The following is a 16,185-nucleotide window of genomic DNA, read 5'->3' on the forward strand; positions in this document are numbered from 1 at the left end:
TGTGCCAAATGAAATACAATTGAACTTTGCAGCGTTAAGGGATGTAGCAAAGCTGACAATGATGCAGTGATTAAACATGTTGAAACAGTAGATTGACACTTTACACAACATAATAATTCAATGCTCTTCCTCTCTCTATTCTCTTAGAGGTTACTCAGTATTGGTTAGCTGGTGGGCTTACTGTAAGTGTATAACCCAGGTGTTAGATGATAGTTGAACTAATTCTGGCTTTGAATTCAAGCCTCCAACTCTGGTCTCCTGACTGCAGGCTTGATAAAGGAGCGGAAAGAATACTGCTCTCATGGCTAAGCTACTAACACTCCTCCTCTCCAACCACGTCTTGCTGCACATTCCTTCTCCTCCGACTCCTTTCCTCTTCCTTTCCTGCTCTACTCTGCTCCGACTTCTTCACTTCCTCTCCCAGTTCCAGCACTTTTTTCTCCTCCACCCACTCTGCATAGGTACTAATGTAAAGGTTTCCTGCCCTGGACTCACTCACCAATCAATGGAGGCGTGACAGACAGCCAATAGGTAACCAGCTATTTGCCAACAGTAAGCTCTGAGCCTACGAAGGTAAGAAACAGGGTTTTTCTGATGCGCAGCACCTTCTATGACTAAGGAAAGCGCATAGACAGGTGTGATAGGACCAAAGTTGATGTGAGTATTCTGGAGGACCCTCCGGGCAACTACAGAAGCACTAGGAAATGGGAACCAGACTGGATAGCTGTAGCAAAATACACCAGCACTAAGGCAATGAGACTAAGATCCCAACACAGCTAAATAGGAAGCTGATGGCTGATGCTTTGCAGCTGAACTGAAACACTGCAGGAATTAACCCCTGCACTGCTGTAAAGAAATGTACAGAAGTTCAGGTTACTGTGGGAACCGGATGACACCTACGTCTGCCAGAAATAACCAGAGGCAGGTATGTCTGGGACACAGGCCTAATAATAGCTATGAAGATGTGGTCAGATTTGAACCTTAGGCCCCAGCACTGTAAGGAAACTGAGCTACAGGAGAAGAAACTCCTCCTCATTTTAGTGGTATTGTTAAAGTTCCAGTTTGGTTCAAACCAAATCACACCAAACTTTTGTCCAAAATTCAGTGAACTGGGTGTGTGTGTTTATAGAGAGAGGCAGAAATCCGGTGTTTGATCAATGTGCCATGTATAGAAGACACATAACAGTGACTCCTCCAACCAGCTCAGAGAGGGCTGAGAATTAGAGGTGGAAACTGATGATGGATACAGGTCATATAATAGTCAGATATACATTGGGAATGCTACTGCTTGCGGAAAGCATCAAGTAGATGTAAGAAGACTTGTAGACCTTCCAATGCTCCCCTGGGAATTTTTCTATGCAAATACAAGATGGTATAATGCCTCTGCAGTGCCACCTATTGGAAGGTAGCTTCCCAATAAGTCAAAGTCCAACTTCCTAAGGAGCCTTTCACATGGCATGAAATTAGTCCCCTCAGACATTTCTGTGTCACCATGTTATTCCTAGGGAGCTTGAACTCCGCACCTGCTAAAATCCACGTTTCTATACTTCAAAACCTGCAAGATTAGATTAGAAGAGGTAAAGCTTTCTGCTGAATTAAGGATGTCTTGCGGAATTGTTATTGTGGATTTCTAACAAACAGGAGATGTAATTCCGCAATTTAAGGGCTTTTACCCACTAGCGTTTTTTAAACGCTGCGATACCGCTGCATTTTTTTTACTGAGTTTACTAAGTCTACGTAAAATTCTGCAAGACATTCTGTAGTTAAAAATACAACAAAATCCACAAAATCTGTATTGGTGCTGCGTCCTGTGGACAATTTTGTCCCATGCAGACGGTCCCATACAGATCTTTTAATATCAGGATATCAGCCAAAACCAAAATGTTGTCCATAAGAGAAAAACTACCCAGGTACAGACAGCTGTTTCAGGGTTCCTAGCCATCAGTGCACAGTAGGGTTCTGTCTGGCTGGGTATGATGTGGGTTGGGAGTGGGATAATTTCCCCTTGTGGAGAGTGCCATCGAGGCTTAAGGAAATGCGCCCTGGAAAGTTTGGTATGCAAATTAGAAATGGTACAATGCCTCTGCAGTGCCACCTATTGGAAGCTTCTAACAGGCCATAGACCATGACTATAAGCCAAACCAGAGTCTTCCCCATCAGGAAACAAAAAAACATGTATAACCAAGCTGTTTGGGGGTTTTAACCCTTGCGTACACACACGGTAGCTTTTTCACGAAGTACGGGGAAGCTTTAACCCCTTAAGGACCCGGCTGTTATGCACCTTAAGGATCAGACACTTTTTAGCGATTTTACTAGGGATGAGCGAGTATACTCGCTAAGGCAATACTCGCTCGAGTAATATGCCTTAGCCGAGTATCTCCCCGCTCGTCCCTAAAGATTCGGGTGCTGCCGCGGGGCGGGGAGCTGCGGGGGAGAGCAGGGAGGAACGGAGGGGAGATCTCTCTCTCCCTCTCTCCCGCCCGCTCTGCCCCGCTCCCTGCCGCAACTCACCTGTCAGCTGCGGCGGCACCCGAATCTTTCAGGACGAGCGGGGAGATACTCGACTAAGGCACATTACTCGAGCGAGTAGTGCCTTAGCGAGTATACTCGCTCATCCCTAGATTTTACCCATATGGTGGTTTACCTGCCCTATTTTTTTTCTTTAGCTACCAAAATTTTTGCTGTGTTTTTTTTGTGACAAATAGGGCTATTTTTTAATATCTTTTTCACTGCCTTTTTTTTCCAGTTTTTTAGTTTCATTGGGGGTAAAAAGCTAAAAAAATGATTTTTTAACATTTATAGTATTTTTTTAAATTAGTATGTTTACACTAAAATAAAGTATGGGACTGGGTTCCTCATTTTGTTTTGGACGTTTTGATATATAATATGTATGGTTTTGAATTACAGCGCGCATACGATGACGGTTTTGGTTGGCATCAGCTTTGGGTTATTTTCTTTTTTATGTGTATATTTTTATTTAATTCTAAAATTTTTTTTAAACTTTTTTATGTAATTATGTTTTTTTACTATCTATGTCCCCCATGACATCATATAAGACCTCTGGGAGACATGCACATGTTTTTTTTTATTATTACACACTTTTCCACTGTAGCTGGAGCATCCCCTCCTGCCTTCTCCTCCGGGTTATCAGCTGTGACTAACAGCTGACAACCTAACATGCTTCTGATTGATTGCAGAACAGAGGCTTTAATCCCCACCATATTTTTACTATCTCCTGGGATTAAAGCCCAGGAGCAAGTGCCGTAAATTTACAGTGCTTGGTCTTAAATGGGTTAACTCTTTTCTTACTGAACCGATTTACTGTGACTAACCAATACAACTTTCTTTTCCACATTTTCTGTTCTCACACACATCCATACCAGCATACCGCATAACTCAGCAGTCTGCACATGCGTGATACTTGCTTGTAGGAACCAATGATATAAGACTGAAGAAATGGCGGTTCAAGGGACTGAAATTTTTCTGACAATCTCCATTTTCACAGCTTTGAAGAGGTTTTCTGAGAATCAACAGAAAAATGTTATGGCCAAGGAATGGTGTACAGAAAAAAATACCCAATTTTTTTAAGTGGATCCCCATAATCACATGTACTATGAACAGTACATGGTCACAGCCAGATTCTTTCAGTTTCAGAGCAGAACCAGATATAGTGTTATTCCTTATGTAGATTATGAAGGGTACAATTTCTCATTGTGAAGACCACTTACTAGAAATGAAAAGCCTTATTGTTACGTCTTTCACACACATAAGCTGGCAATTCTCCGGTGGAACTTGGGAAGAGCAGACATAACTAAGAAACAGACATAAATCATGACTAACAAACACTCAAGACACTCACCTGCATACCTGCACGCATAAACAGATGGAATTGCTATAGAATGTATGAGGTATTAGTTTGTTAATTGGCCAACAAACTTAAACCCGCAAGCACGCTTCAAGGGTCCTCATTGTCTCGCAGATCCCTACCCTAATGACACAACTAACCCCAAGAAACCTGCCAGAATGCTTGATGACCCTGTGCTGGAACCTAGGGACCTCATCCTAGATCATAAATGATCCAAACAGACAGGACACCATTAAAACTAACAAACTCACCAAGGATCGCATACCACACAGAACACAATTTACACTGAACAGGACAGTCCATATACCTAGTCTGGCCACCTGCACAGACCCAAAGAACACCTCACTGATCACACACACAGAACAGGACAGTTCACACCAAAACCATGCATGGAGCAAACACCAGGGTGTTGGAAAACCCAGCTTCCTCTAGCAGAGGGCTGATATATACATGCAGCAGAGCAATGGAGATTGGCCGGCTGGAGAAACTCCACAACCAGCCAGCTCAATTATCCCAACTATGGAGATGTGCTGCTGGAAACTCATATAGAACAACAGATCCCAGTAGCACAACCTAACACTTATAAGCCATGGGAAATTTGGTATGCAAATAGTAGATGGTACATTATCTCTGCAGTGCCACCTATTGAAAGGTAGCTTCCCTATTAGTCCACCTCCGACCTTCTAACAGACCTTGTATCATGGTGAATATAAGCCAAGCTTGGAGCAGAGAGGACCAGGACTCCAGCGCTGGGCGGAGAGCCATTGAAGGGGGTAAGTATGACGCTTTACGACATTCCATGGCTGGTTAATACTGAAGTGTTTGAACATCTTTTCCCTGAACTCTGGTGGTATTTCATTGTGTATCATCTATTCTTTGCCATTATTCCATGTCACCATTTAGAGAAAGTCTGTGTTAAGTCCATACATCACACTAAAGCGCCAAGCCTCAGCACGGACGCAAGATGGTGTCCTAATAAAACCGCAACAACTCTCATAATGTTGCATAGACCAATTGCACCTTTCCAGATAAAGATGGAGATCCAGCAGTCATGGTGCACATTGGCACCAATGAACAAATTAGAGGTCAATGGAGGACCCTCAAAAATGATTTCGGGGACTAAGGGTCCAAACTTAGGGTGAGGACCTCCAGGGTAGTTTTCTTGGAAATTCTTGGCACCTAAATCCACACTAGAAAGGCAGCAGGATCTTAGGGAGGTAAACAAGTGGCTCTGGAGTTGGTGTAAGAAGGAGGGGTTCGGGTTCCTGGAAAACTGGGCTGACTTTGCTGTCAGCTACAGGCTCTAGCGTAGGGACGGGCTGCATCTTAATGGGGAGGGTGCAGCTGTGTTGGGGAAGAAGATGGTTAGAAGGCTAGAGGAGTGTTAAAACTAGGGACTGGGGTGGGGTGGGGGCAAAAACAAGGGGTAGTCAGTGTAGTTAGTGACCTGGGTTCAAGTAATGGGAATGGGGGTCAAGCAGGGGGGTAGTGTTAGTACAGTTAGAACTGACAGAACAGCCAATAGTACCATTAGTAGCAAAATGAATTTAAAGAACAAAAATACCCATATAAATTGTATGGCAACGAATGCAAGAAGTCTGATTGGCAAAGTGGGTGAGCTTGAAGCTAAAATGACTGATGAAAACTACGATATAGTCGGAATAACGGAAACATGGCTTGATGATAACTGCGATTTGGCAGTGAATTTACAAGGTTACAATCTCTTCAGAAGAAACCGTGGAAACCAGAAAGGGGGAGGAGTATGTCCGTACGTTAAATCGTACTTAATGCGGAGGCTACGGGAACATATAGGTGCAGGAGATGAACACGTTGAATCCCTGTGGGTAGAAATACGGGTAGAAAAAAATAACAAAATCCTGATAGGGGTTTTCTATAGACCACCAAAAGCAACAGAAGAAACTGAAACTTCCCTATTAGGGCAGATAGAAGAGGTGTCAAACCGCAATGAAGTAATTATTATTAACAATATAATTAATTTCCAGCTGTCATTCAATAAGAAACCTTATTAGGGAGAGACAAAAAAAAACAAACTTTAGTAAAACTAAATTTGATAAGCTCAGAAGTACTATCGGTAACATTAATTGGGAGAACACCCTCAAAAATAATAGTACAGACGACAAATGGGAAACGCTTAAAAAGATCCTAATCACCTCATGCGGGCAGTTCGTACCCTTTAAAAATAAAAGGACTACAAGTAGAAGGAAACCAATGTGGCTCGACAAGACTGTAAGGGGGACAATAAACAAAAAAAAGAAAGCGTTTAAACTACTAAAACAAGTAGGCAGCGAAGAAGCGCTAAAATCGTACAGGGAAAAAAACAAAATATGTAAAAAAAGATCAAAATTGCTAAGGAGGAGGCAGAAAGACTGATCGCCAAAGCGAGCAAAAATAACCCTAAACTATTCTTCAATTATATTAACAGTAAAAGGATTTGCACTGAGAGTACTGGCACTTTAACAAATAATGCAGGAAAAATCATAGAAGACGATTGGGGGAAGGCAAACCTACTAAATAGTTTCTTTTCAAGTGTATTCAAGAAAAAAAGGAAATGTCATATGAGATACAGGGGAGTAAAATGAATCCCTCGCAAAATATTACATACCTAACACAGGAGAAAGTGCAGAGCCGGTTAAAGAGGATTAAAATTGATAAATCGCCGGGCCCAGATGGAATACACCCAAGGGTTCTAAGGGAACTAAGGGATGTGATAGCTAGGCCGCTATTTCTAATATTTATGGATACTATCAAGACTGGGGTTGTATCACTGGATTGGCGCATTGCCAATGTAGTTCCAATATGCAAAAAGGGGTCCAAAGGAGAGCCTGATAACTACAGGCCGGTAAGTCTCACTACGGTAACTGGAAAAATATTCGAGGGGTTTCTGAGAGACGCCATCCTAGAATACCTCAAGGAGAACAATGGAATAACTCCTCATCAGTGCGGGTTCATGGGGGGGCGATCATGTCAGACCAATTTGATCAGCTTCTACGATGAAGTAAGCTTTAGGCTGGACCTGGGAGAGTCTATTGATCTCGTACATCTGGATTTCTCTAAAGCATTTGACAGCGTGCCGCATAATAGGCTGATATATAAAATGAGGCAGCTTGGACTGGACGATAACGTGTATCTGGGTAAAGAACTGGCTCAGAGGTAGGAAGCAGAGGGGGGTAATAAATGGTTCGTACTCTGATTAGGCCACTGTCACTAAGGGGGGGGGGGGGGCACAGGGTTCAGTATTAGGTCCCAACCTGTTCAATATATCTATCAATGACCTGATAGAGGGACTGCACAGTAAAATATCAATATTTGCAGATGATACAAAATTATATAAAACAGTTAATACAACGGAGGACAATGTACGGCTACAAACGGACCTAGAAAAGTTGGGGGCTTGAGCAGAAAAATGGTAAATGGAGTTCAATGTTGATAAATGTAAGGTGATGTACATGGACAGGAGAAACGGATATCACCAATATACACTGAATGGGGTACTGCTAGGGAAAGGTGATATGGAAAAAGACCTGGGGGTACTAGTGGATTGTAGATTTAACTGGAGTAACCAATGCCAGTCAGCTGCTGCAAAAGCAAAGTGTTGGGGTACATTAAAAGAGGTATGGGGGCAAGGGACAAGAATATTATTATTCCACTATATAAGGCACTTGTCAGGCCTCACATGGAATACTGTGTATAGTTCTGGTCATCGGTGCTCAGGAAAGATGTTGCAGTGCTTGAGTGGGTTTAAAGAAGGGCAACTAAATTAATACATGGAATGAGGGGACTGGAATACCCAGAGAGACTATCAAAATTGGGATTATTTACCCTGGAAAAAAGACGGCTAAGGGGCGACCAAATAACTATGTATACATACATTAGGGGACTATACAAGGATCTCTCCCATGATCTGTTTATACCCAGGACTGCGTCGGTAACAAGAGGGCATCCGCTACGTCTAGAAGAAAGCAGGTTTCATTACCAACACAGAAAAGGGTTCTTTACTGTAAGAGCAGTGAGACTATGGAACGTGGTGATGGCAAAATCCATAGAGGAGTTTAAGAGGTGACTAGATGCCTTTCTAGAGCGGAAGGATATTACAGGATATAAACATTAGGTTACCAGCAGGGTTGGTCTTACAGACAGGTAGAAACTATCAGAGGTTGATCCAGGGATTATTCTGACTGCAATTATGGAGTCGGGAAGGAATTTTTTTCCTGGAAAGGGCTAATTGGCTTCTGCCTTCTGGGGTTTTTGCCTTCCTCTGGATCAACAGGGAGGTTGAAACAGGCTGAACTAGATGGACATTGTCTTCATTTGACCTAACATACTATGTTACTATGTTAACTGTCCCTTACTAACCAGGGAAAGTGGGAAACCCCTGCCTAAAAGCAGGGAGATTGTCCTGATAAGGACAGACCCACTGTTTTCATCTGGGACCTGGCTATCTCTGATTAGGAACCCGGAAATAAGTACAAAACAGAGGACAAGACAGTTCACACCTCATGTCTGGCCACCTGCACAGATATACAAAACACGTCGCTGTTCACACTAACACACCCGGTAATGCACACTACACAGAACAGGACTGTGCATACATCACATGTCTGGCCACTTGCACAGACATACAACACAAGTCACTGTTCACACCAACACACAAAGTTATGCATACCACATAGAACAGGAACCTCACCCAGAAGTCATATACATAAAGCTAGCAAACTATAGCTAGTCTAAATGTCCTCACACCAAGGGGACAGAGAGTCAACCACTGTGCTGACATAACAGGGAATAGTGTCAGGCATCACCCACCTGACACACACATAAGACATCAGACGTTTGGAGGCTGCACCTGTAAAGGGATAGGGAGAAACCTGTGGATGCATGCACCTGTGCAGTCACCATACCACACACTAGTGTATGCACGCATCTCAGAATGCAAGGAGGAGAGGGACAACAGGTGTCTAGACCATCCTCAGGGAAGGAGAGACAGACACTACAGACAAGCATGCATAACACCAGCTCTGAGTGGGTTTACAACAGAGTAAAGCAGTAAAGCACTAAAATGACCAGCATCTACTTCCAAGAGATGCTGGTCTTTATGTGCAGCAGACCAGAGGGGATTGACTGGTGGAGAAACACCACATCTAGCCAGCTCAAATAACTCTGACATGTGAAGCTGTGCTCATGGAAACCTGTAGAACCACAGGTCCCAGACACATAACCTAACAATCAGGGTCACCTCCGGGTTTTGATGTGGGGTCACCTGCATCAGGGCAGGTGCTCCGCTGGTAAATAGGGTCTTCCCATACACTAGGCGTTAGGGTCAGATTTCCTTGTACTCCTCATTTTGTTCTTCCTTATTATATATTTTGTGTTCTCTGTGTTTGTACTAGAGTATATATTGGATACAACCTACACGTCCGGGCTGGACTTAACAGCTGTCAGCTAAAGACCAAACCAAGAGCAGCCCCGAACGTGGACACGCTGACGGAAAACAAGCAGAGAACAAGAAGAAAGAACACTGAATAACTTAGAGCAGAAAACTTTTTTTAATAGGGTGTCAATTTAACAAATGTTAATTATCGCATGTTGTAACATCCTAATTGTCACGTGCCGTCTGTTATGTGCCGGCACCAGTTACACTCTAATAGGCCAGTAGGAAGGAGATGGGACCTAACTAGAATCAGATGTATGACTTAATTATATACATTGCGATCTCTCTGCTTTCCACTAAATGCATCCGCACAAGTGACGTTTTGTCGGTGGGATTTTCACGTTCTTTTGACTAACACCTTTCTCTAATCTGCTTATACATCTGCATGGCCAGCAATTTGTAGCACATTTTCTTTCAATCACCTTCAATCCAATATATTCCATTTTTTTCCTTTTTTTGCTTTTACTTCTGGGAACATCTGGTCGTTCTATAATGATTTATGAAGTGAAAGTGTTAACCGTGGCCCCCAGCTGGAGGAAAGACATGGCTTCAGAGTTTTTATTAGGTGGCCTATTATGGAAAATAAAGTTTAATCCAACCATAAAATTCTGTATCTGAAAAACATCCTTGCAGTTATGACCAGGGACAAAAGACACTTTCTAGCAAGTAACCAGAGATCTTATATTGCATTTATATGCAACGGGTAAAGAGTAGGAAGGGGGACACGGGGAGTTGTAGCAGAAAGTACAAGAAAATGGAGGGACTTTTGGTTTTTAATAGCAAATTATTTAGCACGGTAAATATGAAGCTCGAAGAAATAGCAAAGGTAAGTGAAAATATGGGATGCATAAAAACTACACTGAGGCTATGTGCACACGAGCGTGAATGTCGCTCAAGTTTTGTGAGTTGCGGATGCACAAATCTTGTGCAGATATGAACTCCATTCTTTTGAATGAGCCATACACCTGAGCAGTGCTGCAAGGTAAAAAAAAATTGCTGCATGTCCATTTTTTTTGCGTCCCTCAGAACTAGAGATGAACGAGCGTACTCACTAAGGCAAACTACTCCAGCGAGTAGTGCCTTATGCGAGTACCTGCCCGCTCGTCTTAAAAGATTCGGCTGCCGGCGGGGGAGAGCAATGAGTTGCGGGAGTGAACAGGGAGGAGTGGGGGGAGAGAGTGAGAGAGAGATCTCCCCCCGTTCCTCTCCGCTCTCCTCCGCCGCTCCCCGCCCCGCCGGCACCCGAATCTTTAGAGATGAGCGGGCAGGTACTCGCATAAGGCACTACTCGCTCGAGTAGTTTGCCTTAGCGAGTACGCTCGCTCATCTCTACTCAGAATGCATCAACCATTGTTTTCAATGTGACAGTCAAACACGTGACTTGCTGTGCGATATGCACGCGAGTGCGATGTGATGTTTCCCATTGCAATCAATGAAAACACTTGCCGATTGTCTGACATGCGTGAAACAAGCGTGGGGTTATCAGAATTTCATAAAAGTCAAGTAAGGCGGTTTTGCATGAAAAATGCCTTGAATCCTTGGGTAAAACGCACGTTGACAAGTGTGATATTGGGCAGGGTTTCTGCGCCCAATATTGCGCTCGCCCGTGTAAAGGTAGCCTTAGGCTGGTTTCACACAAGTGTATTTGTGCATGCAAAATATGATTTCAAAGGGTTCATTCATATGCGTTTATTTTCCTGTGCATTTTGGATGTGCCAAAAAAAAAAAGCTGCATACTTTCTTTTTTGGTGCATTTGTGCGGCAAAAGTCCCCATGGAAGCTAATGGGGATGCGCAAATGCGCATGCATAACGCGAGCAGATGCCGACGCATAAGGCTGCCTGCACACACAGGTACGCAGGTCACCCGCCATGGTCCTTAGGTCATCAGTCCCTTTCGTTGCTCTCTCATGCACTATTCCCCTTGGTTAGGGATAGCACTCCGGCAATGGTCTTTAATGGTCACTGCTACGTAATCTGCGGTTTCTACTTTGCCACCTCTCTTCTTCCTGGGGCGTCTCTCTTACGTGCTGCTAAGCACCTGTCTGTCTCTCTCCTCTGCCACAGGTAAGAGACTTTTATAGTGCACCTTGAGGCGCCAAACTTTCCCGGAATCTGGGACTGGGGGCTGGACTTCAGCCATCACTATTCCATAACTAAGGCTGGATCTTGTGGGTGGTGACGCACTATTCACACTTCACCGCTCTCCAAAGGCTATAATATGGTGCTGTCCGGTACTACACAACATGGCGCCTGAAGCGCCTGCACTGCCTGCTTTCCCCAGCCGTGGCTCTCTGGCTAGCGAAGGGGAGCCACTACATCAGCACTGACCACTTATGTAGCAATATTACCTCCAGTTTTCCCCTGATACATCAATAGTGCCTCCAGTATTCCCCCTACAGCCACTAGTGCCTCTAGTGTACCACCATACATCAAGAGGACTTCTACTGTTCTCCCGATATATCAGTAGTACCTACAGTGTTCATCCTACAACAATAGTGCCTTTAGTTTACCACCATACATCAACAAAACTTCTAGTGTTTTCCCAATATATCAATAGTACTTGCAGTGTTTCCCCTACAGCAATAGTGTGCCCCCCGTGCATCAATAGTACTCAGCTATCTCTAGCGCTTTCCTGCTGCGCACAAGTAAGGTTGCACTAAGCTGAAATCTCAAGATCAGTAAGAGTCCCAGCGGTCAGTAAGGTATCCCATATCTTGTGGAAAGGATGAGAATACATCTTTAATTTTCCTACAGCACCTCCAGAGGAAAAACTAAGTATTACACTAAGTCCATTAAAATCAATGGGCTGCTTTATAGTAAAGCTCTGCATTAAGATGAAACTCCTGAGCAGGGCACTCCCCTTTACTAATACCAAGTATTTTTATAGGGTATTTGAAAATTGGGTATTTGAATCAAACGACTCCTTTAACGAAGCAGCATTTGTAACTAAATTAAGATTGCATTAAACTCATGTTAATGGTGGATAACCGGATACTTTTATTAAGCCTTCCAGCAAGATGTGTTCTGCAGATCTGTCATAGTGATCACTTCCGCTCTTAAACATAACCTTTAAATTCACACTTTGTATAAGAACACCGTGAAAGCACCTATCCAGCTTTATATGGCTTTAGAGGCTCTCATCGAAAGGAGACAGAAAATGTGAAAGCTATAAAACTGATCCATTGGGGACACATTAAGTGCTCTCATTATATGTAAACCTTATTTTATATTTATCTAATGCACCATTAACTCAATTAGCATTTAAACTTAATAAGATGCTTTAAATCAGTGGAAGGTGCAGGTTGGCAAAGTAGGCATTATAGTATAGGGACATCTGGATTGCCAAGCCATGCTTGCCCTGGTAGAAGGAGTGCAGAGGCTCAGCCGGCTCTGATTGCCTTTTTCAAGGGGGTAGAGATGAAATTTCAGCTTTTATCGGTTGACATTATCCAATAATACTCTACAAATGTTTTTTCTATCATCACGTGGATCCTGCAGTTTTCCTTCCATCCTCTTGTAAATGACAAGCGTTATGCACCTGACATTTATGGCACATTTTATATAAAGTGCAGAGATTCTGAGCGTAAAATCTAATACAGGACTTTTTTCCTAAATAAAATGAACCAGACACATAAATTGTACAAAGATCAATCCCAATATACAGAACATGCATTCTATCTATCTATCTATCTATCTATCTATCTATCTATCTATCTATCTATCTATCTATCTATCTATCTATCTATCTATCTATCTAATATTTATCTATCTCATATCTATTTATCTAATATCTATCTACCAATCTATCTATCTAATATCTATCTATCTATCTCCTATCTATCTATTTATCTAATATCTATCTATCTCATATCTATCTATTTATCTAATATCTATCTATCCATCTCATATCTATCTATCCATCTCATATCCATCTATCTATCTATCTAATATCTATCTAGTTATCTAATATCTATCTCATATCTATCTAGTTATCTAATATCTATCTATCTATTTATCTATCTCCTATCTATCTATTTATCTAATATCTATCTCATATCTATCTATTTATCTAATATCTATCTATCTAACCATCTCATATCTATCTATCCATCTCATATCTATCTATTATCTATCTAGTTATCTAATATCTATCTCATATCTATCTAGTTATCTAATATCTATCTATCTATCTATCTCATATCTATATATTTATCTAATATCTATCTATCTCATATCTATCTATCTATCATCTATCTATCTATCTATCTCATATCTATCTATCCATCTATCTAATATTTATCTATCTCATATCTATTTATCTAATATCTATCTACCAATCTATCTATCTAATATCTATCTATCTAATATCTATCTATCTCATATCTATCTATCCATCTATCTATCTCATATCTATCTATTTATCTAATATCTATCTATCCATCCATCTCATATCTATCTATCCATCTCATATCTATCTATCTATCTATCTATCTATCTATCTATCTAGTTATCTAATATCTATCTCATATCTATTTAGTTATCTAATATCTATCTATCTATCTATCTATCTATCTATCTCATATCTATTTATCTAATATCTATCTATATTTCATATCTATCTAATATCTATCTATCTCATATCTATCTATTTATCTAATATCTATCTATCGATCTATCTATCTATCAATATTTCTTTACCAAACACAGTTAGGTTGTGGTTATGGCTACCTCTGAGTCACAACGACCTTGATATTGGATTTTCTTTTCTTTGAACTAACCAGACTGATTTGTTTTCAGCATTATTGATACTGTTCATTAGCGTTGATTTTATTTCATACTAAGTGCAAAGTACTATCGCTTTCCTATAGTGCAGAAAGTAATATTTATCCTAAGATTTAGCCATAGCGAGCGATAGGCGAGTCTACACTGACAGTCTAATTGCTTATCTGAAATTATAATATTACTAATTTTTATTTCATTGTTCAAAAATAAATATTGTATATTTGTTGTAACTCCTTCTGCTGCATCGTATCCTGAATCTGTGCTGCGATGCCACCACCCGCAACCCACTGACTTCATTAAGATTAGGAGATCACTGGGCTACGCTTTGGTTATGCAATTCTGTTCTAGCTATAGTAGCTCTAACCTTATTCTGATATTTGTAATCTTCGTTGCGCCAAATACACCTTTCTTCCTTCCAGCCAATAAATATTAAAATTGGCTAAGAAGCTTCTGAATATCTTCACTACATATGGACATATCTATTCATGTTTGTGCACCAGTTTTCTGGCATACAAAAGTCGCAAATTATGGAATGATGGAAGACTTTTTGCCTTTCTACATCAGCCTCCTCCACTTTTTTAAAAATCGGCATAGCCGACCAAAAAGGGGGTGTGGCTGTGTAGGCCCATCAGATTTACTTTAATGTATGCCAAAAATTGGCACAAAGAGGCAATATTATTTTGGTGACACTACTACTTTGGGAGCACAGAGCTGGTACAATTACTTTGTGGCGGCACAGAGGGATACTATTCCTGTTGTGACATTATTACAGTAGGGGCACAAAACGTGACTTTAGTACTATAAGAGGCCCAAGGTTGGGCATTGGGAGTAGCAGAAAAATTGGAAGAATGTGTATAAATGAGTCAATGCTGGAAGAAGTTGCATGGTGGTCTGGGCCTACATAGAGAAAAAAAGGGAATGTTGCTCAATGGAGGTAACTGTATGTATTACATATGTTTTTTTTTCCTCTTTTTTGTCTTTATAGAAGATGGATGGTAAAATATATGCCGTAAAGCTTGTTCCCCTGATCATTGCAGACTCAAACAATACCCTAGCTACTAATGCGGCATCAATGGGTCACTCTTGAGACCCAGCAAAGCAGAAGAAAATTACTGGTGATCATGGCCATCAGTCATAAAAAGTAGTTGATGGGACAAGATGGACTTTTCCATCAGGGCCCCTGAGCCTTTAGCTGAGTCTATGGCTTATATACGCTACCCATGTGAAGCATTGCTTCGCAATGCATTTGTTCACATGGGCGATTATATGGCGCTACAATACGTCAGCAACATGAAAGATGGAACATAAGTGGCCGAAATACATCCGGAGTATATACAGCGGCCAAAAAGATAGTTCTGGAACTATCTTTTGGCAAATATACGCCGGCGGGTCCCATAGACACCTATAGGAGTAGGGAAAAGAAGGGAGGGGGAGGAATTTTTGCAGTGTCCAACACTGCGAAAGCTTAGAAGTGCCTCTATATAGGCACTGGAAGGTATCTTGAGGATTTTGGCAGAGCGAGGGTTTTCTGGGGTGTGGTGTATTTTTTCGCGAAAAACGACATTCGCGGTCATATGAATGGACGAGAAAACGCTAGCCGTGATTGCGGATTAACACCCATTCAGGCGCTCATACAGAGCAGGCATGAAAACATAAAAATTATCTCGCCATATATCTGCTCGTGGGAAAGAGCCCTTGTAGTGAGCCTAAATATGCTCCTGTCCATGAGCCTCCACTGTTACTTGCATGTGTCTTTGTTAATGTTTTTCACTTCTTTGCCTTTTCATTATATTTTATATTACAAACTCATTGCTAGACCAGCGTACCATCCTAACAAATGTTATGGGGTTGAAATGCTGATTTCCATATGGGTTGACCTGAGAAGTATTACATATGAATAAAGTGAGATCAGGCAGGGGCAGTAATTCATTAATGGAAATGAATTGTTCAACTAGGCCCTGAGTTAAAAAGGATGAGCAAGTGATTATATTTAAATTTGCAATAATTGATTTGGGGAAGAGCCGCAGTGACAAGAATGAATTGATCATTAAATTTATTAGAGAGATAAATCCTATGGCTATTAAGGCT

This window comes from Eleutherodactylus coqui, chromosome 12 (assembly GCF_035609145.1).
Source record: "Eleutherodactylus coqui strain aEleCoq1 chromosome 12, aEleCoq1.hap1, whole genome shotgun sequence".
NCBI classification, from domain to species: domain Eukaryota; kingdom Metazoa; phylum Chordata; class Amphibia; order Anura; family Eleutherodactylidae; genus Eleutherodactylus; species Eleutherodactylus coqui.